Source organism: Hylobates moloch, unplaced genomic scaffold, assembly GCF_009828535.3.
Source record: "Hylobates moloch isolate HMO894 unplaced genomic scaffold, HMol_V3 SCAFFOLD_9, whole genome shotgun sequence".
Classification (NCBI taxonomy): domain Eukaryota; kingdom Metazoa; phylum Chordata; class Mammalia; order Primates; family Hylobatidae; genus Hylobates; species Hylobates moloch.
The window spans coordinates 108,268,610-108,295,329 of NW_026652284.1; the positions used below are offsets into that span (position 1 = coordinate 108,268,610).

The window sequence follows — 26,720 nt, forward strand, 5'->3', positions numbered from 1 at the left end:
TGGTCCAAAGCCCAGAGGAAGGTGAGCCATGCATGGCCTGATGGCACAGAACATGAGCTCTGGTTACACAATCCTGGGAGGTTACTTAATCTTGAGAAACCTCAGTTTTCTTATCTGTAAAATGGGACAGTATGTATCCCAGAGGGTCATCTTGACCATTTATCAAAGTCAGGTCCTCCTCTGTATGGAGCGGAGAACAGTGTCCAGCACGCAGTACGTGCTCTGATGATCTTGGCTGTAATGACCATCCTGGTTAGGGTGGATTTGACCAAAAGCTAGAGTAACTGGTAGCTTCCTGATCTGAGAGGTGTCAGTGGGAGGTGTGGGCCAAAGATTGAGAATCTTGTCAGGGGTGGCCACGTGAGGGTGGAAGTGGTTTGAGTGAGGAATGGTCTTGAGGTAAGAGTTGGACAAACTGTCTTCTCTCTCCCTTTTTTTTTTTTTTTTTTTACTTTTTTCTGAGATGGAGTTTTGCTCTTTTTGCCCAGGCTGGAGTGCAATGGTGTGATATCGGCTCACCACAACCTCCACCTCCCAGGTTCAAGTGATTCTCCTGCCTCAGCCTCCCGAGTAGCTGGGATTACAGACATGCACCACCCACGCCTGGCTAATTTTGTATTTTTAGTAGAGACGGGGTTTCTCCATGTTGGTCAGGCTGGTCTCGAACTCCCGACCTCAGATGTTCTGCCTGCCTTGACCTCCCAAAGTGCTGGGATTATAGGCGTGAGCCACCCCACCTGGTCAACAGTGTCTTCTTTAAGCAGAACTGTAGCCCTGAAGTACCCAGGCTAGAACTCTCTATTGAATGAGGATCACTCCATCGTGCCAGCTGCTGTCATATTGCTTTGATGGCCTTTCTCAGAAAGGAGGAAGGTGGTGCTGGGTGTGGCTTTGGCTTCCTATGGCTGCCCCAATGCTGGTCTGACACTTTCTGAATCTGGTTTATAGTTAGATCCGTGCGTCCTACCCCTCCATGTCCTGGCCTTGGAGAAATCATTTCCCTCCCGCCATGATTGTCCACCTTCAAAGGTCAACAAAGGCAGTAGGCACTGCTGAGCTCTTGCAGCCTTCAGGGCTGAGCTGCTTCCTCTCCTGCTTCCAGTGAGGGGTTGCTTGAGGGTGCCTTTAGGAAGGAACCTCACCCCTAATGTAACTTGAGCAGGTCTTTGCTCTAAACTCTTCGCTGGGAACATACCCTCCTGTGGGACTTGGCATGGCACCCACCTCTGCAGAGCCACCCGTGCCACAGAATAACCTCTTCTCCCTAGACACCCTGTGTGTCCTTGGTTGGATTCTCTAGATGGGAGGAACCGGCTGAAGCATAACTGTGTATGTTCATGTATGTGCCTTGGAAGAGTTTTATGCTGGAAAGGATTTGTAAATCAGAAAAATGAGTGCTGGTATCTAATTTCCTGTCCCCGTTTTAAGTCCAGACCAAGTCACCTAACCCCTCGGGCTTGCAGCCCGCATCATCCACTGGGTGATTACCTTGAGTTATCTGGTTCAGTCCCTTTGCTGTGGGCACCCTCTTTACCTCTACAAGTAAACTGCAATTAATTTGACAGCAGGGGCAAGGGAACTGACGAGTCTTGGGTGCAAATCTTGAGATGCTTTGGCACATTATCTAATTCATTCTTTTTCTTTTTTTCTTTTCTTTTTTTTTTTTTTTTTTTTAGACAGGCTGGAGTGCAGTGGCACGATCTTGGCTCACTGCAACCTCTGCCTCCTGGGTTCAAGTGATTTTCGTGCCTCTAGCCTCCTGAGTAGCTGGGATTCCAGGTGTGTGCCATCACGCCCAGCTAATTTTTGCATTTTTAGTAGAGACAGGGTTTTGCCATGTAGGTCAGGCTAGTCTCAAAGTCTGGCCTTAAGTGATCCACCCTCCTTGGGCAGGGTGCCACCTGCCTGAATGAAAATGCCCACCCTAGGGAAAAAGACACACACACACACACAGAGAGAGAGAGAGAGAGAGAGAGAGAGACCAACCTGGCCACTCTAAATAGGTAGTGGGTTAACCTTCAGAAGCAAAGGCAGACAAAAACCGCTTGTGATACCTGCTGCTGCATAGAGCCAGCCAGCATATAGATTATGCTTTCTTCCTTCTGAAGGAAGACTCTGGGATTACAGGAGTGAGCCCGGCCCCAATTCAATTCAATCTTTATGGGTATCGAACAAGGACATTATTTATTACCTGTGGTTTACAGAAGTCAAACCCAAGGCTCAGAGAGGGAAGACATTTTTTAGTCTCACTGTGAAAGTGACAGAGCTAGAATTTAGTCTCTGTCACGCTAAATTTTGCTGCATGCTCCATCTAGTTCAGAGCCTGTGTGGAAGTCGACACTGGAGTCCCTCAGTTTTCCTCATCAGGCTCCTGGTCTGATTCTTCCAAGATCAGTCTCTTTCCCTCAGCAGAAGCCAGCTGGGAATCAGTGGCCTTGTAACCTCTTCAAGTGACCTCCTTGGGGTGTTCACAAGGAGCATAGCCATCCGGAGAATGATATCGTTTTTTTCCTAGGGCTGGGATGGGGGTGGTATCTCTCACATCATTCCAGAAACAGCACCAGCCCTGCTTTTATCAGCGGGGGCCACGAAGAGGCGACAAGCCCTGATCAAATATGAGCGAGATTGAAAATCTCAGCACTTTCCGGGGAAAGGATGCCATCCCGCATGGCTTCATGCCTCCGAGGAAGCCCCATCCTGAGACAGAGAGACCCCAAATCACAGTGTGTTTCCTTTTGGCCAGAGATGAGGCTTACTCGTCTCAGACAGCTGTGTCCACGGCATGTTCCTCCAGGACAGCTGCTCCAGATGAAAAGAAGAGATGCTCCCAGAGCCTTGAGGGGCTGCTGATAGGAACCCAAGGCCTCACCCTGGGGCTGTAACCTGTGGCTTCAAAAATATATGTATTTGAAAGCTTCTAGCAAAACAGATTACACAAGAACTCAAATGTAAGATCCCTTTGGGATTCTAACTTTTTTTCTTAAGGTGTTTAAAGAAAAATGACACCCTTAAAAAGAAATGCCATTTGTTTTCAAAGCTGCAGCACCAAGGGACACGGAAGAGAAAGACCGAAATGTCCCTGAAAATGAGTGAAGATTCCAGTCTGTTTTTACTAATGTCTGAAATCTTAGGTTTATTGCCCTTGTGCTCCTCTGTCCCAGGGTCTCTGTGTGGCAGGCGAGTGGGTCTCATTCGATGGTGCAGTCATCGTGTGGCAGAATGCATGCTCACACAGGGAAGTTTGTTGAGCGTCTCCTTTGAGCAGTCCTTTCTCTGATGAGGTGCACAGGCTGGCATCATGCCCATTTCATAGATGAGGAAACTGAGGCTGAGAGAGATGCAGCAATTTAGGACTTCTGAGTGGTATCACAGAAGCCCCATTCTCTTTTGTGGCATGTACTTTCTCTATTTGGGAAGTTAAATTGGACTATGGGGGTTGGACCAAGGGGTCTTCTTGCTGCCGCTTTCTCTAGGCCAAGGCTTTGCGGTTATGGAGGAAGAAAGAGCTGGGGTCTGTCTTGGCAACCCTGTGACTCTTCTCCCCTATCCTCACCTGCCTTCTCATTGACCAACATTTTTTAAGGACTCCGTGTGCAAAGGTGGGGCTGCGGCCCTTTCCCAACCAGCACTGTGGCCCTGCACCCTGATGTGGGATGGTTAAGGCACACAGGCTTCATGGATGGGGGCCTACAACCACAGATGGAGCAGAGGTGGACAGGGTATGGTCCGGCAAGTGGAGGTGCTGGAGAAAAGCTGTGTTAGGCAGCACGGGAGCGGGGTGTGGGATCTCTCAAAGCCTCGAGTCCCTGGCACTGCTGTGCTCTGTGAGGCCTGCCTTTGACTCCATGGCACTGACACTCATACCTTTTGCTTCTGCAGCTGACCACACTCCCTGGAACCTTCTCCCGAGGTGCGTGGGTGACCTTGGCACATACAGCCATCGTGATGGTACTTTAAGTGAAGGCTGAATCATCTCCCCTTTGAGCTGCTTGGCACTTGGCTCCCTTGGTGTTCACCTTTTACTGCCAGGACACTGAGATTTGGAGAGGTAAGTGGCTTACCGGAGGCCATGTGCTAACAGAGAAGATGAAGAGATGATTGAAACAGGCCTAAGACCAGACCTAAGGGTCTGTACATTTTCCACATACTTTCCATATCTTTAGAGGCCTGACCAAAGCAGATCTTTTCCTTTCTTCTAGGTGAGTCCAAAGGCACCTGCCTGCTGGACCCACTGTTTTCTAACTTTCCTAACTCTCTGATCCCTTGGGGGTGATAGTCAAATATTCGAGTCTGAGGCATTGGGATACATGGTGCCAGGTTCTGAGACTCTGCGTCAGGCCTGAACCCTGCATTTTGTGGAGGTGGGTGGGAGAATGTTCCCTGAGGGAACATGCCTAGACACGGGGGACAACAGTTGCCCTCATGGGGAGGCATCTGTTTACTCGCTGCTATGGGTCCGCTTCAGCCTTTCACAAAACCACTGCAGGTGAGTGAGTTCCTGCTGAATATCAGGCCTGGTCTCTCTAGACTCATTATTTCCCCCACCCAACCCCTATGTTAGTTCATCTCTAGCCACATTTTTATTGCCATCATCCAGGCCTGGGCAGGCCAAGATCTTTTAACAATTTTAATTACTGAAAATAATAACTGCGTTTTTTTTTTAAAGCCCAACTTTTGGTAGTGTCAGCCCAAAATACAGTCTTTGTGTTGCCATCTGGGAACTGGATTTGGAATTGTTCTTCCATGAGACTGAAGAGCAGAACGGCAGGGCCAGAGGTCCCACAAGCTGGTCAGACCCGGCTCTGCTCCTTGCTGGCTGAGTGACCTTGGGCATTGTGATTCATATTCTCATCTGCCTTCAAGTGTGGTTACGAATGCTTTTTATCCTGCTTATTAATTTCTATGATTGCCATAAAATATTAACACAAATTTAGCATTTATATAACATAATATATTAATGCATAGTTTTTTTTTTTTTTTTTTTTTTTTTTGGTGGGGGGACGATGTTGAGACAGAGTCTTGCTCTGTCACCCAGGCTTGGAGTGCAGTGGTGTGATCCTGGCCCACTGCAGCCTTGACCTCCAGGGCTCAAGGGATCCTCCCACCTCAGCCTCCAGAGTAGCTGGGACTACAGACGTGAGCTACCATGCCTGGCTAATTTTTTTGTATCTTTTGTAGAGACAAGGTCTCACTATCTTGCCCAGGCTGGCCTGGAACTCCTGGACTCAAGCGATCCTCCCACCTCGGCCTTCTAAAGTGCTGGAATTACAGGTGTGAGCCACTGTGCCCTGCTCATGTCCAGTTATTTAGGGCAGAGGTCAGACATGGATCTCTCCAGGCTAACATCAAGGAGCCTGTAGGCTGCCTTCCTTTCTGGAGACTGCAGGGGAGAGTCTGTTCCTTGCTCATTCTGGATATTGGCAGAATTCATTTCCTTGAGGTTGTAGGACTGAGATCCTGTTTTCTTGCTGGCTGTCCAGCTGCATTGAGCTTCTAGAAGCCTCCCCTCTAGGCTTGTGGCCTCCTCTCTCCATTTTCAAGTCCAGCAATGGTGGGTCCAGTTCCTTTTAGGATTTAAATCTTTTCTCCCTCTTTCTTTTCACCTCTGTGATCTCAGCTAGAAAAGATTATCTAATTTTAAGAATTCATGTGATTGGACTGGGGCCACCCTGATAATCCAGAATAATCCCTACTTCAAGGTCCTTAGCTTTAATCACATCTAGGAAGTTCTGTTGCCGTGGGAGGCAACATATTCACAGGTTCCAGGAAATTCCGACATGGGCATCTCTTTGATTGGAATGAGATGTGGCAGGTATTCTGACACAGTACCTCAGAAGAGTTACTGTGATGATTAAGTGAATGGATACATGTAAAGTGCTTAAAATATTATGTACAGCCATATGAATTTGGCAGCATTGAATTGTTGACCTATAAAAGGTCAACTTAATAGTATCTGGTCTACAGTAAATCTTCAGTAAATGTTTGCTGTCATTACTCTAGTGGTAGAAATGTCATGCTTTATTTAGCCAGTTTGCTATTATTGGGCATTACTTTTTAAAGAGTTATTATCATTTTGGTGTTACAGTATATATGTGAACACCGTGATCATCATGCCTTTTTCAAATTTTATTCTGATTTAGGGCAATGCATGTCTTTCCAGGCCACACTCAGTCTCCTGCTCTGGTACCAGTGTCTCTCTGGCCTGAGGGGCCCCTCTTTCTTGCAGAGCCCCTCGACCAGCACCAGCTCAGCTCTGGGCCATGGGTGTGGGGTGGGACTTTTCTCTTTTGGGAAGTGGGCCATCCCTCTCCTTCTGGAGACCATCCCCTTTGGCTTCCTCGGAGCCCTTGGCTCTTTGAACCAGCCTGCAGGGCACCACCCCTGTGGGCCCATTTTTGTCAGGGGATGACTCCCTTTCCAAGGGCACCCTGAGTCCCAGGTCCTCAGGCCCACAGATGTTGGGACCTCAGAGTGTGATCCCATATCCCCAGCTCTGTAACTCCCTGCATGTGGCTCTTAAGACTCACAAGGCCATGTTCGCCTTGGCCAGACACTTTTGCCTGTCAGTTCTGCCAGTTGGGAACTGTCATCTCCACTGTGTGAATGTGGAAGGGATCATGGAGAATTTCCATGGCTTGCCTAAGGTCATCAAGCTGGCATCTCAACCCAGGTTCGTCTGCCTGTGATGACAGGAAAGAAATCAGGTGTGGTTCTGTTCTTGTTGACCCATAGTCACCTCTCATTAAGGCTTCTCCTGCGGGCAACTACGCAGCCAGTGGTGGGAAAGCACCTAATTTACATCTTCATGCATTGAAACTGATGTCACTCACCTCTCCCCCTTGACCTGGAGGAGCCCCCCAAGGCTGCCATAGGGGACATGATAACCCATTCTACAGCTGCTGAACTAAGGCCCAGGGAGTGTCCAGAGGTTTCTGAGGTCCACCATGTACTGTTGACCAGGATGAGTGATAGCCACCTGGTGTCAATGTTGAAGGTTCTCATTCAGTAGAGCTGGGTTCAAATTCTGACTTGCCTGACCAGCTGGTGCCTCATTTTGCTTTAAGTATTGGAGCCTCCAGCTTTATTGTCTTTCAATAGGAAAGACTGTGAGATTCAGTCCCTCCTTGAAGCTGGGCATCGGCTCTCCTGTCCTGGGTGCTGTTTAGGTGGTGGCTGTTCTGAAGTGGCTTTGGAAAGCCTGGAATGAAACTGTCATGTCCAATGCTGAGATTTGTATAGACTGTCATTTTAACTGTGGTTATTATTCCTTAGGATCTGAGAAATAAAATCTGAGGAGGGAGCAGGGCCTGCCTCAGGGCTTCCTCTCCAAGTTGAGTGACCCATCTTCCCAGGTCTCCTTTTTTTCTGTCTTTAGCCTCTCTCCTGAGGTCCTGAAAGAAGAGAATGTGCTGTTGTGGGGGGCCTGGAAATGCCCCATGGACCATCTGGTGACTCAGTAAGGTGATGTGTGTCCTCTGGGGACAGAAGGAGGTCCTGCACAGTGTTCCTGCCCGTTGACGCCCTCCCCAGATCCTAACACAGAGTCTGACACATAGTAGCCTCCTGGTAATCTTAAGCGAAAGGACACATTTCTCAAGTGATCTTAGCACCATTTCATGCAATGAATTCCAGCCCAGCCCTTTATTCTGGCCAGCCCTGGTGGGTCCATTAGCTGCAAAAATTAGTCGTGCTCAGTTTTAATGCAAATGAGTATTACTTTATGGTATTGATTAATAAAGAAGCTCTCTTTGTATGATATCAAGACCATGAAGAAATTGCAAAGACAGAGGTAGGGTCTACAGCAGGGTTTCTCAGCCTTGGCACTGTTCTTATTTTGGGTCAGATGATTTGTTGTGGGGGCTGTCCTACGCATTGTAGGATGTTGCTCAGCATCTCTGGCCTTTACCCACCGGATGCCAGTAGTGCTGTCAGTCGCAACCCCAGCTTCCAGTTGGGACAACCTAAAGTGTTTCCAGACATTGCCACGTGTTCTTTTGTGATGGTGGTGGTGGTGGTGTGTGCATATGTGCATATGTGCATATGTGCATGTGTGCATATGTGCATATGTGTGTGCAAAAATCTCCCTTTGTTGAGAACCACTAATCTAGAGACCACCTAATAGGGCTGACACGGGCTCTTCCACAGAGCCTTCTGCTTGAAGACAGGCAGGTTGATGGGTAGTTGGATTTAGGGAAAAGAAAACTGAGTTGAGGGTTTAAAGTGAATTTCATCCCCAATGTGGAAGATGAGTGTTCCGTTCCTGACTGTAGGATGTGGAGCATATTACTCCACATGTGCGAGAAAAAAAATCATCCCATCTACTTCAGGACTTTTGTGTGATTAAAGAGGCAAGGTAGTCTAGTGCTTTTCATTCCATGGGCACTCAATAAAAAATAGGGGTTATATTTATGAATAGTAACAAAAAGCCTCTTAAGGAAAATTATTTTGGGCCCTTGTTCAAGGTTCAGTTGACCATTTATTTTTAAAGAGATGGGGGTGGCCCAGGCTGGAGTACAGTGGTGCCATCCTAGTTCACTGCATCCTGAAACTCCTGGGCTCAATCGATCCTCCTGCTTCAACATCCCAAAGTGCTAGTATTATAGACATGAGCCATTATGCCTGGCCTGTTTGACTATTTTTTCTGCTTGATTGTAGAGAAGGGAATGTAAGTCATGAAGATCTAAACTATAAAGCCTGCGTGGCTCAGAGGCTGAGCATGGATTGTGGTTTAAGGAAGCCCCAGGTTCAATTTCTGGTTCTGCCACTTGCTAACCATGGTGAGACCTTGCCCAGCTTTCATACTGTCAGGTTCTTTGTCTGTAAAATGGGGACAATAAGAGTACTGACCTCACCGGGCTGTTGTGCTAGTGGCTGTGCTGCCTGAATGGGCCCTCCTTTATTTGAATCCCTCTGCCACAGTTGTCCCATTTTTTTTTTTTTTTTTAATGGTGACCCAAGTTCCATTATGGACGATCAGGCATTCAGGGGAAGGAGGGATCCAAAGCAGAGACAAAAGCAGCCAGCCAGCTCATCCCCTCTGCAGCTGATACTGAGGAGGAGGATGCCAGTGGGAAGAAGCGTGGCCATATGGCCAGCAGGATGCCTCACTGGTGACAGTCAGCCCGGCCCCTTTGAAGTGGTTTTAAGACCAATTTGGTAACTTGATTTGGAAAGTGGTATCGATGACTCCGAGGGCGCAGGCTGCTCATTAGCTGCTGTCTGGGCCCGGCAAATTGGTTTAAGTGGAATGAAATTGGTTCCTTCCCTCCCCGTGCTCATGGCTGAGGTCCAGGCCCGATTGTAATGGGAACCTCTCCTGGGCAAAGGACGTAGAAAAGCTTTCCGGGGAGTCTGACCCTCTTTTTTCATATGTGAATTCTACTTTCCCCTGGGGGTCAAGGCAATAGGCTGACAAAACATAAAAATGAACGTGAAGTGGGTGGGGTGAGTGCGTGTGTGGGAAGTCAGATCAGAGGAGAATGAACAATGAACAGTTGCCGAGTATTTTTCAAGGGCCAGTTAACCATTCCCCTGTTGAGACACTGTGCTTGATGCTTTTTTTTTTTCTTTTCTTTCTTTCTTTTTTATTCTCCCATATTACAAACACTGCTGGGAGCAACATCTGCACATGCTTTCTTGGTCACTTATGTGAGAGCCCTTCCAGGATTTATACCCTGAGGCGACTTCGCTGCTGTGGAGGCTAAGGAACATTTTCTGTTTTATGAGACGCGATCACATTGCCCTCCAGAACAATCATGCCAATTTACACTCCCACTGACTGTACACAAGAGCCCTGTTTTCCCCCATCTGGTCACCCACAGTTGATAGGTCAGAATTTTGCTTTTTGCCAGTCTCATGGGGGTGATGCCATTTCTGGTAGTTCCCCTGATTGCCAGGGGGATGAGCAGCCTGCCCTCAACTGCCCCATGCTGAAGGCCCTCCAAAGGCAGCATGAATCCTCACAGTCCCCGGCCCGCGCCCTGACGACCTAGGAGGACACGCTGGTCTCGTCCATTGCTTATCTGAAACAATTCCTTTTCCCTGTTCCTTTTGTTGCCTTGGGTGTCAGTTTTGGACCTCCCACTGAGCAGTTTTTTCTGTCACGTAGCCATAGACAGGACTGAGTTCTTTGGAAAATAATCACATCCCACTGTTGTTCCCATCCATTCATTTTTTCCTTCAGCTAATCAACATTATTTAGCACGTTACTCAGCACAGGATGTGGAATCAAAGGCCTGGCTTTTGGGACACTCACCGTCCCCGGTCAGCTCTGTGTCCTAGGGAGAGACCCATGAGCTCTCTGGGCCTCCTTTTGTTTCTCTGTAATAAGGGACTAAAGCTACCAGCCTTGCTGCGGGTTGGAAAAAAGAAAGAGTTAGTAACACATGTGAATGTGTACGAAGGGGTTTAGAGACAGACAAAACATTGCACCAAGGCAGGGGTGGCTGGAGTGCAGACCCAGGAAAAACACTGCAGGCCAAATTGCTTCTGGTCTGTCAGGATACCAGCCACACATCCAAGGCAGGGAACTTAGGGCGATTGGCCTTTCTGCTCATGCTTACTCTCCCAAGTGTGTTGGGTTATTATTATGCACAAGTCATTCAATCGATTGTATTGGGTGCCTAATATATCAGACAGTCCTAGGTGCTAGGGATAGAATCCCAGAAAAGTAAGTTTTAGTTTTCTTCTGTCAGCACCGGTCAGCCTGCCTTTGACCCAAGGTCACGACTCCCTCCCTCCTCCCTTCCCTTCCCTGCTCTGACATTCTTACCTTGTTTTTGAGTTCCTTATTCCCCAGTTTCCTCCCAGCAGCAGGCTCTGGGAACAGTCCTGTTCATTTATATAACAAATATTTATTGAAATGCGGACTTGTTGTTTTCATAATACCTGTGTACAAGTTAAACCCGTGGTCACTTGTTCAGAATGTGCCTCTTGTTTATGACAAGAGGTGGTCCCTTGTTGAATGCCTGTCACATAGCAGGGACTCAATCTTTTCTTTCCTTCTAATAAGTAGGCGAGTATTTTCCTCGATTTGCACACGAGGAAATGGAGGCTCAGAGAGCCTAGGTAGCTTACGCAAAGCCACACAGCTGGGTTAAATGGGTTCAGCACCATGAAAATCTGACCTTTAATGTCTGCACTCTTATTCTCTGGCTTATTGGGAATGAATTGGACAGGCATGGTAAATGAAGTGGATGGAGGCAAAGAGATAATTACCGTTGCTCAAAGGCGGATCGAGAGAGTTTGGGCAAAAACAGAGCCACGAACAAGCCCTTGAAAGTCCCGTCGTCCTGGACCTGTGGTCTGTCCTTTGTAACTGCTCTTTCTTTGGCATTCCCTCTGTCTCCCCTGCCCAGCCCAATGCCAGGCACACTGAGCCTGCAGGGATTTACAAGGTGAGCCTCAGGTTTCTCCCCTCCCAGGTGGGCATAGGAATCACTGCTTAACTTAGATTTGGGAGAATGGAAGAGTCAGGCAGAGTCTCACCCGGCCCTGTTTCTTAGCTGCTTTGACACCTGGGGCAGGTTTCTGGACCTCTCTGGACATGGCCAGGTGTGTTGTGACTGCCCACCAGAGGCTGGGTCTGTGAATGGAAGACTGAAGAAAAGGCGATCATCACAGTCCAGGGACAAGGTTTCTGAATCTTGTGAAATACTTAACAAATACTGTGAAACAGGAATACAAAGAAAAGCTCACATTTATTAAGCACTTACTTTGCGCTATACCCTCTTGTAAGAGCCTTGTACAAATTAGGCAGACAGACAATATTATTATCCCCATTTTACCTACAAGGAAACTGAGTGCAAAGTGACAGCTTTTCTGCAGAGCCTGTGCACAGGGGTCAAAGTCTGGGAACACACTGCCTTTCTTTAATCTGAAAGTATCTGTTGGTCTCGCTTGTTGAAATTCCTAGAATCCCAGAGAAGGAAGTTTTAGCTTTCTTCTGCCAGCCCCGGTCAGCCTGCCTTTGACCCGAGGCCATAGTAATTTTCAGAGTGACTTTCCCTCTGTTTTATTATCCCTGACAAAGGGATACAGTATTGTGCGGTGGCTGTGGATGGTGTGTAGCAGTGTTTTCCTTCTCTTGAAAAGCAGCTGCCGAGTGGTGGAGCACAGAGGTATTCCCTGAGCTCCAGCTTGTGCCCATGGTAGGTCCAGGGCGTTTGGGGGGAAGGAGACAGACTCTTGGTGGTCCCGTCTGGTTTCTCAGGGGAGAAAATTCATAGATCTATCTCCTAGCTGTCATCCAATTCTGTGTAGAAGGGGAAAGCCAAGGTTGCCTTCAGATTTTGATCTTAGTTCACTCTGATTTCTCTGTTCCAGACCAGGAGAGCTTCAGGGAAGCTTGGTGACTATGACTGGATGAATTCTGTCCCCCTTAAAACCATAGGTTGAAGTCCTACTCACCCATACCTCAGAATGTGACCGTGGTTGGAAATAGGGTCTCTAGAGAGGTACAGTTAACTGAGCTCACGTGCCGGGGCTCTAATACGGTCAGACTGGTGGGCGTCCTTATCGGAAGAAGAGATTAAGATGACGCATGAGGAGGGAAGACCACGTGTAGACACAGGGAGGAGGTGGCCATCTATAAGCCCAGGAGAGAGGCCTCGGAAGAAACAACTCTGCCCGCACCTTGATCCTGGATTTCTGGCTATCAGAATTGTGAGGAAGTAAACCTCTGTTGTTTGAGCAACCCAGCCTGTGAAAATTTGTTATAGCAGCCCTGGCGGATCAATACAGCGATCATGAGCAAGTCATGCACCCTCTCTGAACCCCCTTGGTCTCAGCTCTAAAAAGAAGCTTGAGAATTTCTACTTCACAGGTTGTGGTAAGAGGCGTCAGGAATAGCCGACTTTCGTTGGGGGCTCACTGCGAGCCAGGCCCTGTTTAAGCCTTTTCCATGTCTGAACACACTTCATCTTCATGTGTAGCCTTTGGCTGGGGAGGGGAGATACTACTGTTCCCATTTTACAGATGAGGAGAGTGGAGCACAGAGCTGTTAATGAACCTGTCCCATGTTAGTCAGCAAGGAAGGGGCTGGTCAACATGTGGAACTTCATAGTTGTTCTCTGGTGCCCACACACCGGATCACTATGCTGTCCCAGCTGTTGTTACAATAAGACTATTGTAGGTGAAGGGCCCACCCAGTAGTGCCTGGCCTATGGGACACATTGAAGGCCAGCCCCCTGTGACCTGAACCTCCCATTTGCTGCATTGACTTTGGAACGTTTGAACTCCAGGAGCTCTGTGTGTGTGTGTGTGTGTGTGTGTGTGTGTGTGTATCTGTCTGTCTCCCTCTCTCTCTTTCCTCTCTCCCCCGCCTTTCTTTTCTTTCCTCCTGTTTTTGGGAGGGAGCTCAGCCTCCCTTCACTGCTGCTGCCCATCAGCATCCTCTCCCTATTCAGCCACCCCCACCCTCCATCCCTGGTATTAATTGACTTTGGCTCCTGTCCCAGAGCTCAGCCTGGCACCCAGACCTGCCGTGCTATACTAACATCTCTCACATGGTTAAACCAATGGGGGTGGCATTTAGCAGATGACGCTGAAACCCATGAATCTGCCCTTTCTTACTGGGCCCTCACTGCTCTAGAGTCCCCGCCTCTTTTACGAAGCAGCTCTCATGGTTGATGGGTGAGTGTCAGGCCCCAGCCAGGGACAGGGAGGCCCAGTGCTGGCTGTGGAGTTACCCAGACCTTACGGTAAAAACGCATCACCCTGAACTGGGGCCAGGCCAGGCATCAGCCCAAGCCGGCCCTGCCCAGCGGCTGGATTCTGACTCGCTGTGCCTTAGTCACAGGCCAGAGACTCTTCTGCTTCCAGCTGAGGCTGTCCCCCGCCTTCCCTGGCGGCCTGGGTTCCTGGAAAAGCTGCATGCCAGAGGACGGGAGTTTCCCTCCAACTTAAGCCATTAGAACGCTCATTTATTGAGCACTTACTAAGTGTCAGAGACTGTGCTAAGCACTTTACATGAATCTTCTCATTTAATACTTTTAATAAACTTCTGGGGCACATGCCCTTCTAATCTCCCTTTTACTGATGATGCAGGCTTGACAGTGGGAATGCTAACCGCAGAAAGCGGCTCACCTCACTTGGGTGCTACTGTGTGCCAAGTCCTGCGGTTAACACCCAATAGCCCCATGGCGGCATGCTGTTATTACTCTCCCTGCATAGGAGTGAGAGGCTGAGACCTGGGCGTTTCTGGGTGTCCCAGCTCCTGTATGCCATCTGCCTGTCCAGCCCTTAGCCACAAAGCTGTTGTGCCATGTGGGGAGATGCGACCAGAGTTTCCCAGGTGAGGCTGGTCCTGCTTCAAGCGTGGGAGCTCCAGCCACTGCTCCGTGCTGCCTCCACTCCTGAACCTGAAGGTGGAGGAGTTTCCCACTGTCTCAAATAAGCACCGGGGCCCAGAGGTCACCAGGCTCAGATGGAATTTGCTTAAAGGACTCTTGGGGAGAAGAGCTGATCGGGGGATCAGAAGAGACAGCTGGCAATCACTTAGGAGACAGATGTGTCACCAGAACTAAAGACTGACCTGGGAGGACTGACTTTCACCCAAAAGGGCCTGGGCTGGGAATTCTCCTTTATGTCTCCTTCCCTCACACTCAAGATTCAGGTGCCCACGAGGAGCACCTTCTAGTGAGGAGGTGTAGGAGGGAGGATGGCTAACAGCTCAGTTTGCTCAGCACTTTTACAGTTTATAAGCCATTTCACAGACATTATCTCACTCCATTGGGCAATCACATGGGAATGCAAGCCCCTGTCTTTTCTTGTCTTTTTTCCAAATGGAGTCCTGCTGTGTCGCCCAGGCTGGAGTGCAATGGTGTGATCTTGGCTCACTGCAACCTCCGCCTCCCAGATTCAAGCGATTATCCTGCCTCAGCCTCCCAAGTAGCTGAGATTACAGGCACGTGCCACCATGCCTGGGTAATTTTTATATTCTTAGTAGAGATGGGGTTTCACCATGTTGGCCAAACTGGTCTCGAACTCTTGACCTCATGATCCACCTGCCTCGGCCTCCCAAAGTGCTGGGATTACAGGCATGAGCCACCATACCCGGTGCCCCTGTCTTACTGAAGAGGGAACCGAGGCTTCCTTAGAGAGGGAGAGGACCCTCCTGGGAAACTTCCATCCCACCTGCTCCTTCTACCCCAGTGCACTGCTGGAGCTCAATATTCCTGAGGCAAAGCTCCCTGCACAGCAGTGTCCACAGCCGTGTTGTTGTCATACCCGTGCACCAACAGAGAGCTCAGGGGTAGGGCCCTGAGTAGGAAGCCCAGGGCAAGGCCAGTGGGTAGAGTTGATGCAGGCCTCAGGCTGATCAAAAGGAAGACAGCGTCACAGCATAGATCTGACATCTGAGGGACGTCAGATCACAGAAAGATCTTGAGATTAGAGCTGAATGAAAACCCCTAGGAGAAATTAAAAGGCGTGTAACAAAGGAGTACAATATCAACAGCAAGCCTCCCCTGGTCATCACATGCCTAGACTGCCTGAACCTCACATTTGTCATTGCACCGGTCCTTGGCACTGTCCTTCAAGGGAAGAACTGTTTGCCCTATTTTGTAGACTAAGAAACACATCCAGGAAGCAGCTGAGCTGGGAATTAAGCCCAGGGTTGATCCCAAAGCCTCCCTTCTTTCCACGCTGCTCTGCTTCTTAGAAAAACAAAAACAGAATTCTCTCTCTTTTTTTTTTAAAGACGGAGTCTCACTCTGTTGCCCAGGCTGGAGTGCAGTGGCATGATCTCGGCTCACGGCAACCTCCGCCTCCTGGGTTCAAGCGATTCTCCTGCCTCAGCCTCCCAAGTAGCTGGGACTACAGGTATATGCCACCACGCTCAACTAATATTTGTGTTTGTAGTGGAGATGAGGTTTTACCACATTGGCCAGGCTGCTCTCGAACTCCTGACCTCGTGATCTGCCTGCCTCGGCCTCCCAAAGTGCTGAGATTACAGACGTGAGCCACTGCGCCTGGCCAAAAAACAGAATTCTTTTAATGTTTCTCTAGGAAATTTATTTTTAAAAAATGAATTTCCTTCTGCAATGCCTGGTTCACGACCGATTGTAGATCAAGAAACAGATCTTGGGCCTTTGCCACCCAAGCAGGTTCAGAAAGACTGCCCTGGCCTCCATGTGCCCAGGGAGGCCAGAGAAGCCCACAGTTTCACTGTCTCAGCAGAGATGGAGAAACCTGTTAAACTGTCTAAGAAGCTAATAAAAAAAATCCCAGTGAGATCATGTCTGTTAAAGCCCTTTGAGCTCCCTGAGCTCTGAGGCTGTCTTAACACTCACTGTCTCATTGCTTACTCAGCACAAATTTTCCCAGGGCTGCAAAGCCCCTTCCCTGTTTCCAGACCCCTGGTTTCCTTACTCATTTCATTTGATGCTTCCTTTACATCTTGAAGATCTGCCATTTTTTTTCTTTAAACACCCTATTCTAGAAAGGACTGGCATGTTTTGGGTACCTATTTTGTGCTAAGTCTTTTTTCTCCATTGGCTTTATAGTCATACTTTGAAACAAAATGTAATATGTGCCCTCATTTTCAGATGAGGCAACAGAGGCATAGTCTGGGGAGCTCAGCAAGGTCTCCTGGTTTAGAATCGCAAGCTGTGTCTGCACCTAGGTTGTGCCTGCATTTTTTTTTTTTTTTTTTTTGGGATGGAGTCTCGCTCTGTGGCCCAGGCTGGAGTGCAATGGTGTGATCTCAGCTCACTGCAACCTCCACCTCCACCTCCACACCATTCTCCTGCCTCAGCCTCCCAAGTAGCTGGGACTACAGGCGCCCGCCACCATGCTCGGCTAATCTTTTATGTTTTTAGTGGAGACGGGGTTTCACCGTGTTAGCCAGGATGGTCTCGATCTCCTGACCTCGTGATCTGCCCGCCTTGGCCTCCCAAAGTGCTGAGATTACAGGCATGAGCCACCGCACCCGGCCCGTGCCTGCGTTTTTCAGGTCATTCTCTCCAGTAGGCAGAAGCTTCTCTGTCCTTCCTCAATGGGACAACAAGGGCCTGCCTGGAATTTGGCCCTGAACTGACGGTTATGGCACATTACTTATTCTTGCTTTGAAAGTCGGGCCGGGCAATTTCTGTCCTTTTGAATTGTTCTGGAGTATCTTGGCCCCGATCTGCTGAGAGATCACCCTACTGCAACCTCCCTGTGCAGGAATGCTTTTACTGGACTCTGCGTAAAATGAATGAACAGATAGACCTTGATATTGGAGATATCAACCTGTAGATTGCCTGAGAACCTGACTCAAACCCCACTCTTGTCTCCATCTGCAAAAATCAAGCTCTTTGGAATACCTTTATCGGGGATGGCCATAAAGATAGTTAGGAGAATAAATTATAATAGCTAACATTTATTTAGTATTTAGTATTATAGTAACATTTATTTAGTATTTAGTATCAGAAACCATTCTAATGTTTGCTCTGGTAGCAACAGCACTATCCACACCCCTCCCAAATCAACCATGAGATAAATTGAACAGGTAATTTGCTTCCATTTTACAGATAAAAAAGCTGAGACTGAAACTCTAACTTGCAGAATTAGAGCTGAAACCCAGATCTCCTGAGATTAGAGAAGACATTCCCTTCTCCCTACTCCAAGAAATCTGTCGTGAGCTCATTTCTATGTGGACTTCCTAGATGACTGGAACATTTTTTTTTCTTCTTTTCTTTCCTTTCCTCTTCTTTTCTTTTGTTTCCTTTTCTTTTCTTTTGCTACAGCTCACGTAGGTGACTGGTTCATAATTTCTCCTTCCCAGTAGAATCCCAACTACAGAAGATACATACATAAATGCAAAGCATGGCCTAGGCAGGTTGGCTCCAGGACTTTGGAGAAAACATGCACAAAACTTGAAATACTGATCATCTTGAATATCTCTTAATTACTAGCAGTAAGGCACAACCATATACAAAGAGAAACCAAAACCATGGACTTTTGCCACTGTTTGACATTGCTCCAAGAAAAGACTTGCCTTTGAGGGTGAAGTTGACCTCCATTACTCTTAAGTTTCCTTGTGGGCCTCAGAATGCTATTTGAGAATCATTCTGAGGGATGACAGAGGCCTGCAATGCCTATGTCTTAACTAGAACAGATGCTTTTTGATGAAATTGTCTTGTTGTGGTTGTGTGACTGCTGTGACTGAGACTCAACAAGTACCCACTTCTTTTTTTTTTTTGAGACAGAGTCTCACTCTATCACCAGGCTAGAGTGCAGTGGCGCCATCTCGGCTCACTGCAACCTCCGCCTCCCAGGTTCAAGCGATTCTCCTGCCTCAGCCTACCCAGTAGCTGGGACTACAGGCACGCACTACCATGCCCAGCTAATTTTTGTATTTTTAGTAGAGATGGGGTTTCACCATTTTGGCCAGGATGGTTTCAATCTCTTGACCTCGTGACCACCCGCCTTGGCCTCCCAAAGTGCTGGTATTATAGGTGTGAGCCACCGCACCCGGCCAACAAGTACTCACTTCTACCCGTGGGTGTCATTCAGCCCCCCAGTGCCTCTCCTAGGTGGGAGTTGCCTGCCTTGAGCAGGTGAGCAAACTGAGGGCCAGGGAGTGGCTTCCCCAAAGTCATACAGTGTAGAAGAAGGATTCGGGCCTCTGTTTGAGTTCGTGGATTCCTCCATGAAGCAATGACTGAGCTGCTGCTCTGCAACTGCTGCTGGGCTTGGTCCTGGGAGTCTGTGAGCTCTGTACCATGGGCCAGGGCTTTCTGTGTCCTGCCACATTTATCCTTTGCACCACCCTGCAAGCCTGTCCTCCAGGTCCTCCATCCTTTATTCAAAACATTTAGGATGAATTATGTTTGGGAGTTTATCTGGTTTTGAGATTTTAGAAAGGCAACGCAGTACACATATCATACCATGTGTTATGGGCTGAATTGTGTCTCTGCAAATTCATATGTTGAAGTCCTAGTGCCAAGGACCTCATAATGTGACTGGATTTGAAGGTAGGGCCTTTAAAGAGGTAATTAAGTTAGAATTAGGCTATTAGGGTGGGCCCTAAGCCAGCTGGGCTGGAGTCCCCGTAAGAAGAGGAAATTTGGACAGAGACACCAGGATGCACACACACAGAGGGAAGGCCATGTGTGGACACAGTGAAAAGACAGCCATCTGCAAGCCAAAGAGAGGCCTCAGGAGACACCCAACTGCCAACACCTTCAACTTGATCTTCTGCCCTCCAGAATCATGAGAAAATAAATTTCTGTTGTTAAAGCCACCCACTCTGTACTCCTTTTTAATGGCAGCCCTAGCAGACCAATATACCGTGTGTCTGGGGCAGTGCCTCTAACCAAGCCCAAAATTTCTACAGGGAAATATATTAATTGTCATAGTAAGTGGGATAAATAAAATCCATAAACAGCTTCATGGTAGTTCAGGTCAAGATACTAAGTTACTAACACACAGTGGGCCTGAGAGTTATGCCCAAGAGTCTGTAATTCCCTTCCTTCCCCTTCCCGAGACAGAGTCTTTCTCTGTCGCCCAGGCTGGAGTGCAGTGGCACAGTCTCAGCCCACTACAACCGCCGTCTCCCAAGTTCAAGTGATTCTCATGTCTCAGCCTCCCAAGTATCTGGGATTACAGGCACGTTCCCCCATACCATGCTAATTTTGTTTGTATTTTCAGTAGGAACGGGGTTTTTCCGTGTTGCCCAGGCTGGTCTCAAACTCCTGGCCTCAAGTGATCTGCCCGCGTGGGCCTCCCAAAGTGCTGGGATTACAGGCGTGAGCCACCACGACCAGCTGTAATATCATTTCTATTCTGCAAATAAAAAGCCAAGCTCCAAGAGGCTTAGTAGTTTGCCCAAGATGCCCAATTAGTTTCTGCAAGGGCTAAATTTGTAGCTGGGTAGCTGGCCTCTAGGCCTTTGAATTTGCCTATCATACTGTACCACCTCTTGACAGAGATAGCCTGGGTTAGTGCCCTCTCAGAGCTTGGGCAGGTAGACAGGCACATCTACAACTATAGCGTGTCACAGTGGAGTGTGGGAAGGGCATCTGGGACCCATGCTCAAGGGGAAGAACCTTGGCTTTGGCCCCAGCACTCAGCTGTTCCAGGTTGAGCCCTAGTGCTTGTTCCACAGGAAGGATGGTACAGAGCCAGGCTGGCAGGGCTGGGGCTGGAGCTGAGGCTGAGAGGGGCCTGCCCCTCATCCATCCAGCACCATCAAAGGCCTTTCCTTGGCTGGCAAGAAAGGAGCTCTGAACAAAGTCTGCTCTGTCTTTCCACACTGTGTAGGGACAGATAGGGAGTTGTGGCAGGAGAAAAGACTGCCACCTCTATTCCAGGTTCCGTGGTGAAGGGAAGACACAGCTCTGCAGTTTAATTTGTTGTTGTTGTTGTGGTTTTTTTTTTTGTTTTTGTTTTTTGAGACAGAGTCTTGCTCTGTTGCCAGGCTGGAGTGCAGTGTCTCGATCTTGGCTCACTGCAACCTCTGCCTCCTCAGTTCAAGAGATTCTCCTGCCTCAGCCTCCCGAGTAGCTGAAACTACAGGCATGTGCCACCACGACTAGTTAATTTTTGTATTTTTAGTAGAGACGGAATTTCACCATGTTGGGCAGGATGGTCTGGATCTCTTGACCTCGTGATCCACCCACCTTGGCCTCCCAAAGTGTTGGGATTACAGGCGGGAGCCACTGCGCCCGGCCAGTTTAATTTTTTTATGTCTCATGTTTCTCTGCAAAACATGAAAACAGGGTCTGCTTCACACTTGAGCTAGAGCCCTCCTTTTAGTAGAAGCTTGTTCTTATTTATTCATTTTTATTTTTTTTTAAGAATGGCCTTTCATAGGCCTCACTATCATGGTAGGCACTATTATTACTATTATTATCATCACTATCATTATTACTTTTTATTCCCTCTGGTAATTAACCAGTTATCACTGACCTAGCTTGCATGGTGGTTTAATGCTTTTCAAACAACTTTTCAAGCACCATTTACCTCTACTGTAGCTACTAGTACCATCCCCCTATTTTGCACATGTGGAAGTGCAGGTTCAGAGATGCCAAGTCACTTGCCCCAGGTTGCACAGCTTGGGGATGGCAGAATCCACGCTCTGCTCCCGAGCACTAGGAAAAGCACCGTGATAGCCTGTGATATGAAGCCCTCTTCAGACTCAAGTTTCAGGGGTGGTTTTAAACATGTCTTCTGGCTGGACACGGTGGCTCACACCTGTAATCCCAGCACTATGCGAGGCCGAGGCGGGCAGATCACGAGGTCAAGAGATCAAGACAATCCTGGCCAACATGGTGAAACTCCATCTCTATTAAAAATACAAAAATGAGTGTGGTGGTGCAAGCCTGTACTATGCAGCTACTCAGGAGGCTGAGGCAGGAGAATCACTTGAACCCAGGAGGTGGAGGTTGCAGTGAGCCGAGATTGCGCCACTGCACTCCAGCCTGGTGACAGAGCGAGACTCTGTCTCAAAAAAAAAGAAAAAAGAAAGAAAGAAAAAAAAAGTCTTCTGCAGGCCATGGGGTCATGGTCTTCATTTTATAGGTGAACAGACTGAGATACAGGAGGAGTCACTTGCCTAGGGCCAAACAGCTCGTTCCTCTTCAGCCCTTCCCAGTCCTGGGAGCGAGTGTTTCTCTTTGCCTTGGGAGGCTTTGCAGCGTGTGCTGCGCAGCTGATAGCACTGCAACCCCTGAACGTGCACACACACACGAGGTGCACACAGGCATGCACATGGCAGGCAGGGAGGTGTGGGTGCACTTTCCAGCTTCCCTGCCGTTCCCCGTTCTGCAGGGCAAGGCTGAGAAACAGCAGGCAGCCTGTGTGATATGGGGATAGACGTGTTCTCAGATCTTGGCCATGGTTTCTAATTCCCTGGCACCAAAAGCCCTGCTGGGTGATCAAAGCTGAGTGCCCCTAACAGAAAGCAGAGAGGCACATAGGAATGACAGGTGGTGAGGTAAAGGGAACATGGGCGTGGCATCAAACAGGATGGACAGAGTGGTTGGTTGGCTGATCTAAGTGTGGGGGAGGTTGTAATCTATTCATTTAAATGAGTATATTTATTCAGCACCTACCATACCAACCTTAGAAAACTTCATACTTTCTGTTTTTTTCTCTTCTTTTTTTGTTTTTCTTTTCTTTTCTTTTCTTTTCTTTTTTTTTTTGGACAGAGTCTCGCTGTGTCGCCCAGGCTGGAGTGCAAGTGATTGTCCTGCCTCAGCCCCCCGAGTAGGTGAGACTACAGGTGCACGCCGCCATGCCCAGTTAATTTTTTGCATTTTAGTGGAGCTGGGGTTTCACCATGTTGCCCAGGCTTGTCTCGAACTCCTGAGCTCAGGCATTCTGCCCGCTTTGGCCTCCCAAAGTGCTGAGATTACAGGCATGAGCCACTATGCCCGGCCTATGCTTTCTGTTTTACTTGATCCCCTTTTTGGGGAAGACAGGGCAGGTTGAAAAGTCTGCTTTCCAGGGGAGGAAACTGAGGCTCAGAGAGGAGAGAGTCAGATGCCAGAGGTAGGTGAGAGCCAGGATTTGACCCAGTGATTTAGGATTCCAAGTCCAAGGGTCAAAGTGTGTCTTGACAGCTGCAATCTAGGATCTGGATGTGTGCCTTCTGTGGCTCAGTGATTCCAGAATTTTTCCAACATCTGGTTATACGGAATAACAATAGTAGCACGAATGATCCCATAGCTGATAGCCACGGGAGCCATGTGCCAGGCCTGGTTCTAAGCACATGTCATATTTGAACTCACAGAGTCCTCCTAGCTCACTGTGAAGTGGGTACTATCGAAGGAGAACCTTAAGGGCCTCAGTCAGTTGTCACGGTCACAGCACCAAGATGGGAACCCAGCAGGCAGCCTGGGTCCTCATGGTTTGCTGCTGTTCTGTGCTGCCCCTTAGCGGGGTGGGATGGGGTGGGGTGGGGTAGGTGGGCTCAGGCCTGCAGAGCATCTGCGTGGCTCTAACGGAGAAAGAGCAGGAGGGAGATTTGGGATGTCTCCTGAGTACTAGCCATGTGAGTGCATTTTACCAAGCGAATTGATGACTATTTATCAGTCCCCTGATTGCTTCCTGTCTTATGTTTTCATCTTATCCATGCCTTTAGTGAGCATTTATAAAGGAATTCTGGTATTCTAAATATTCTACACCCTGGGGGTATAAAAGTTAAAAGACCCAGGCCGGGCGCGGTGGCTCACGCCTGTAATCTCAACACTTTGGGAGGCCGAGGCGGGTGGATTATAAGGTCAAGAGATCGAGATCACCCTGGCCAACATGGTGAAACCCCATCTCTACTAAAAATACAAAAATTAGCTGCACATGGTGGCACGTGCCTATAGTCCCAGCTACTCGGTAGGCTAAGGCAAGAGAATCGCTTGAACCCAGGAGGTGGAGGTTGCAGTTAGCCAAGATGGTGCCACTGCACTCCAGCCTGGCAACAGCACGAGACTGTCTCAGAACAAAAAAAAGACCCAGTGTCTACCCTTAAAGGAGCTCTTCTCATTGAAACTCTTTAAGGAAAGGAGGCAGGAAACAGACATCTTTAATGGGCCAGAGGCTGATTTAGGCTCGGACATTGTTAAGCTGCTCAGCATCTGAAGTTCAAAGAGGCTGAGAACAAACCAGTTAGGAAATGGCAGAACGGGGTTGGGACCTAGGTCAGCAGCTCCTCAGGAGCCCCTGGGTGCTTGCGCTCCTAGCCCCAAGTGCAATATACAGGTGAGGCCCCTGCAGAATTTTCATTAGGCTGAGTTCATTTCTGGAAGCATGGAATTGGCATCCACTTAACCATCCCTAATGCCTGCCTTTTCATGTATGTCTGCACTTACTTCTGGCCTTCCCCGGATGCAGTATGTGATTCCTGGAAGGGGTCTCCTGTACGTGGTAGTTTTGTCATCTGCAGGCAACCCATGACATGATTTCTGGAAATTTCCCTGATTTCTTTCTGCTTCACACTCTCCCTCTTTTGCTAGAAGGGATCGGCTTAGGCAGACATTGTGGTGTTCATTCAACATGTCCAGTACAGTCTGTTACTGCAGTTCCCAAGTTGGAGGGTCTGTGAGCCTACTCCCTTTTTTGAACAGAGGGGTACATGGGGAAGCTGAGCCTCTGATGAATGGGTTGATTTGTCCCAGGTCACACAGCCTGAGGGTGGCAGAAGCCAGATCTCAGGCCTCAGAGGTGCTCTCCTCTATTTGCCTCCCTGGTCTTGCCTCCTGGAGGCCTGTAGATAGGAGACACCCTTCCTGGAAAGACAACAGCTTGGGGACATTACAGATAAGGCTGGGCGGGTGTGCCTAGCCAGCCCAGAATAAAAGGATCACCAAGAGAAGTTAGGAATCAACCTTCCTTGAGGTGGGTTCTGCAGATAAAGATGCTTTTGAAGTTCAGTTGGTGGGAGATAGGATCTTTGTGGCCTTCTGGATGGATGCACCATGATAGGGAAATCAGCAAGCTGAAGATAGGGAAAGTGAACACTTATCACTGAAGGCCTCTGCAGGGTTTACTTTGAGGTACTTCCTTCCTGTCAACCCTGTTCTGGAGTCTGTCTCCATTTTTCAGACACAAAAACTGAGGCATAGATAACTGTTTTCTGTTTTTTTTGTGGGGAGAGGGTATTATTGTTTCAATTTCCTGCACACTTCAAAACATAGGGTGTTTCTCATTATGCAGTAGTTTAATTGAGCACATACTGCAGGCCAGGCATGGTGCTGCATGCATTCTGGAAGTACAGGAATGAGTTGGAAGTACTCTTTTTCCTTAGAGATTTTTTGTTCTCCTGTGTGTGTGTGTGGGGGGGGGGGGGGCACGAATAGGGGAGGAATTTAGATGAGAAATCAGATAATCACAGCCAAGGTACCTGCCTGGGGACACAGGGTGCCATAGGCACACACAAGAGCCCAGGGTGTGGACTTGGGGTGGTCAGGGGAAGGAAGGAGTTTGCCCAGAGAAGAGGCAGGAGGGAGACAGGAAAGGTAAGCAGAGGCCAGATCCTAGAAAGACCATTTTGACTTTGTGCTGAGGGCGATGGTCTCATGATGCAGATTTTAAGCAGAGGTGAGAGAGGGAGAGATTAGCGTTTCAGAAAGCATGGCCTCTGCCATACGAAGACAAAATCAGAGGGAGGTCCAAGCTGGTGGCCAGTGGGGACAGGGCCTGAGCTGGAGGAGACAGGGATGCACTGGAGACCCAATAGAGAAGTCCCTGAACGTGGTGCACGAGCAGCCTCTGGGGTTACAGGAAGGAAGGGGTAAAATGTTCTTCTCGGTGTCCAGCTTAGGCCACTGCATAGATTCGGTGCTGTGTGTTGTACTAGGAAATGCGGCGGTGATGGGGATTGTTTGGGCTGGAGTCTGGAGGGGCTGTGCCCCACCCCAAGCTGGGTGAGCAGCTAAGGCTGCATGAGCAAGTCCAGATTCTCCTACCAGCAAGCTGCCTTGAAGACTCTGAGGCTGGAAATGTACAACTTTGTCTGTACCACTGAGCACCTGTTCCCCATACACATTACTATTCTCCAAACCACGGAACAACATGAAGGATTGTTTTGCCAAACTAAAAAGTGAAGAAAGCACTGGTTTCCTTCCATGGTGTTCCTCTTTAGACCACGCCTTCTCAACCTTGTTTAGGGAGTGGGGATGGCCTGCAGGGGCTCCAGGGGCCCCCCTGCCTGAGTCTGACTCCTGGTTTCTGGCTTCAACAATGACTCACCTGTAACTTCACATTTTGGTCTGTGAAATGGGTAGAAATATAGCACCTACACATTCTCCAGGTTTGTTGTGAGGACGAAGGAGATAATGAATGTAGAATTCTTTTTTTGTGAGATGGAATCTCGCTCTGTCGCACAGGCTGGAGTGCAGTGGCACGATCTCGCCTCACTGCAACCTCCGACTCCTGGGTTCAAGCGATTCTCCTGCCTCAGCCTCCAGAGTAGCTGGGTCTACAGGGGCACACCCAGCTAATTTTTGTATTTTCAGTACAGACAGGGTTTCACCATGTTGGCCAGGATGGTCTTGATCTCTTGACCTCATGATCCACTTGCCTTGGCCTCCCAAAGTGCAGGCGTGAGCCACCGCACCTGGCCATGAATGCAGAATTCTGAGCCCGGGGCTGGCTCACTGGGAGTGGGCCACACATTTAGGGGGTTGTTGTTGTACACAGGATCATCGGTGGCACTGCTTTGCAGCCTAATGGTTTTTGACACATGTGTTCCTTCTTAATCCTTAAGCCAGCACCTTGAGTTGGGTGTGATCAACTCATTGAATTTTTTAACTTCAGCTGTGACATTATAGATCATCTAGCTCTGCTGTGACCTTATTTTGTAGATGACAGGGCTAGGGGTTACCATCCCTCTTAGGGCCTAGGGCCTGGATGTTCTAACGCCTAGGTTGGGCTTTTTGTCCTTGTCTTCTGGGGGTTCGTCTGCATTTTATTTTTTTGAGACAGAGTCTTGATTTGTCGACTAGGCTGGAGTGCAGGGGTGCTATTTTGGCTCACTGCAGCCTCTGCCTCCCGGGTTCAAGCGATTCTCCTGTCTCAGCCTCCTGAGTAGCTGGGATTACAGGGGCACACCACTGCACCTGGCTAATTTTTGTATTTTTAGTAGAGACGGGGTTTCACCATGTTGGCCAAGCTGGTCTCAAACTCCTGACCTCAGGTGATCCGCCCACCTCAGCCTCCCAAAAGTGCTGGGATTACAGGCGTGAGCCTCCATGCCTGGCCTCATCTACATTTTAGTGTCTCTATTTTACAAAGGAGCA

General features: G+C 48.7%; 1 long non-coding RNA gene across 5 annotated transcripts in view; it reads left to right on the plus strand.

Annotated features, from left to right (window-relative positions):
- LOC116813589 (uncharacterized) overlaps positions 1-26,720 on the plus strand; it is a 391,404-nt gene that overhangs the window by 141,492 nt on the left and 223,192 nt on the right. For all 5 annotated transcript variants that reach the window (XR_009214995.1, XR_009214996.1, XR_009214997.1 and 2 more), the window contains one exon: positions 3,880-4,048. This is a non-coding gene — a long non-coding RNA (uncharacterized LOC116813589). The remainder of the gene's footprint in view (positions 1-3,879; positions 4,049-26,720) is intronic.